Source organism: Anneissia japonica, unplaced genomic scaffold (assembly GCF_011630105.1).
Source record: "Anneissia japonica isolate Jap-2015-1 unplaced genomic scaffold, ASM1163010v1 scaffold287923_len1623670_cov205, whole genome shotgun sequence".
Taxonomy (NCBI): domain Eukaryota; kingdom Metazoa; phylum Echinodermata; class Crinoidea; order Comatulida; family Comatulidae; genus Anneissia; species Anneissia japonica.
Genome location: NW_022721637.1, coordinates 562,110 through 564,630, shown reverse-complemented (window position 1 = coordinate 564,630; position 2,521 = coordinate 562,110). Strand labels below are relative to the sequence as shown.

Sequence of the window (2,521 nt, the reverse complement as noted above, 5' to 3'; positions counted from 1 at the left end):
AGAACATCTGAGTACTGTAGTTGCAACTTAAATTTGTATTCGTAAACAACGTAGTCGAAGTTCTAACTACGACTAAAGTTCGTTTTAAGAATACCGGGGATAAAGGTTATCAAGCTCGTATGATAAGCCTATACTAGCAGCACAGACAACCGTATGGTTTATTGCTAGCAGTGGATCATTCATTTAATATTATGCTATTGACTCAACGTAATTTGGTAATTTTGGTTCTTGAGCAGGAGGGGGATATGCTACGCCTGAAGGTGGTGGATGTGCGCCACTAGGGTGAGGGTATACCTGCTGTTGTAGGGGATTGGAGAACGGCGGAGTGAAGTGTGACTGTTGAACAACTGCCGGAGCAGGCTGGGTTTGTTCTGAAAAAAAATGATATGTTACAAATCACACGATAAAAATATTGTTGTGGAGAAACACCACCATACTGATAAACATAAAGTATAGGCCTATAGAATTTTTTTTAATGTATGTTACTAGGCCTATATTTTTGAACAAGGCATTGCCTCTTTCGGTATGATTACGATAAGTTAGTTTGGAAGCGGTACCGGCTGGCGCCTTGGATGCGCTCGGTCTCTCAACCTTAAGGTCGGAGGTTCGATGGACCTTTGCTATGAATTTCGCTTGTGTCCTTGGGCTCAAAATGCAATTCAAAAGGCGTCGGGGGATCAAAAAGCAATTCTGTAATTTGCAACATCCAGTCGCTTCAAAATAGGGCTCTTAGACTTGTTTTATAATGTGTTCATCCTTTTACCTCGTCAATTCTCATGGCTTCACTTATTGCTTTAAATGTATCCAATAGTATTACTCCTCAATTTGGTTGCTGCTACAGCAGGTAACGCACCCGATTATCTTTTAAAAATAATTAGCAAAATTGATATTCGAACTATAGGGGATCCACTAATGGTATGTTTTTTGTTCCTCGTCCCCACCTTCAATATTTTAAAAATAGTTTTTATTACAAAGGCACATCCTTTCTTGATTCATTATCTTTTCTTGATCTTAACGTTTCCTAAAGTCCAAACTTATATCCCTTTTAAATAAAAATTAGCAATTCTTTGCTTTTTAATAGTTTTAACTTTTTTATCTTTTGATATTTTAAAGTTTCCGAGTGCAATGTATATTTTTGCAATTGTATTTTTACTTCTTTTTGATGTTTTTCCTGTTTTTGAATGCAATTCGTTGTTCGTGCAACTTTTGGATTTTAACTTTGGAATTGTATGTATTTCTTGCAACTTTAAATTCTCTCATATGCCTATTTGTATTCTCTGAAGAATTTTATATCTGTATTTTGAATTGCTGTGGAAGTTCAAGTCAGCATTGCTGTTAGAGCCACCCTCTCAATATATTGTTGAACAAATAAATAAATAATCCCATTTTTTGTCTAAGTAGGTTCTTTTTAAATGAATTCTCAGTAACGTATATTAAAGAGATATACTTACGTGTGGCTACGAATGTAGTCACCGGGCTAGTGGTCGTGGTTTCTTGAGCGCAGCAGCAGCCGCCACACACACAACATGCTATAATGCCACCAACAATACCAAGCAGGATGAGGACGCTGATTACAATGACCACAATGATCGCAGTGCTAATAGCGCTGAAAAAAAATATACCGGTACCATAAGAATTCATACAACACAAACACTGTATTTTAACACTTAAAATTCAATTACAAAATTCTTTTTTTAATTTTCCATCTTATCGTTATTTTTTATATTTTGATGTTTGTTTTATTTTTTTGTCTTTTTAACTACACTGTAGTTTCAATTTGTCAAATCTTGTCTGTATTAATCTGTAAAACAGGACACTAAAAAAACATTTTAAACGTTAGAATAGACCTGCCTGGTCTGGGTTGAACCAAGTTAAACTTAGCAACTGATCGTGTTTCAAGCCTCGCTCACCTCAGAAAAAAACAGATATAAGAAATCTACATGCACACATACAGTACACTGTTTGGTTCCTTTTACTTTTGGTTGGGCAATCCAGCCACGTGGGTTATTTGTTTTCTGGTGTTTTATTTTACTGTACTTTGTTTGGTGTTTATTGTTGGTGAAATAAATAATAGGCCTATGATATGATACTAGTTCACTATAAAGTACTTACTCGGGTATATCATCATAGTCATCTGATGATGAGAATATACCAATATACTCCTCATAATCGCAACAGTAGTAGAATCCAGATGACTTACAGCAATAGTATTCATCATACGCATCGTAATAACCTGGGCATGACTTCACATACCCATAGTCATTATAACAGGCAAAAGAACTCCCTGTAAGCAAGAAATGACAGTTTACGAATTTAGAAAGGTGGGAGTTGAATCTTTTTTATTGTTCTCTACATCAAAAAATAAAGATTAAAAACTTGTGCTAATGAATGAGAGCCTAAAAATGAAGAGTCAAGCATAACGCTTGTAGGCCTAAAGATTGAATTTCTTTTAAAGAATGTGTTTTATAGGAGACGAGGCATAGGCCTACAATTTTACTTGGAAACGGTGGAAAGTAGCATT

The 2,521-nt window shown here is 35.5% G+C and overlaps 1 long non-coding RNA gene across 1 annotated transcript; it reads right to left on the bottom strand.

The window, feature by feature from the left end:
* Nucleotides 1-293: 293 nt before the first annotated feature.
* On the bottom strand, nt 294-2,145 carry LOC117111604. Its single transcript, XR_004445895.1, has 3 exons — nt 2,113-2,145; nt 1,452-1,606; nt 294-371 (listed from the first exon to the last, which is right to left on the bottom strand). It is a non-coding gene; the product is annotated as an uncharacterized LOC117111604 (long non-coding RNA).
* Between the last annotated feature and the right edge of the window lie 376 nt (nt 2,146-2,521).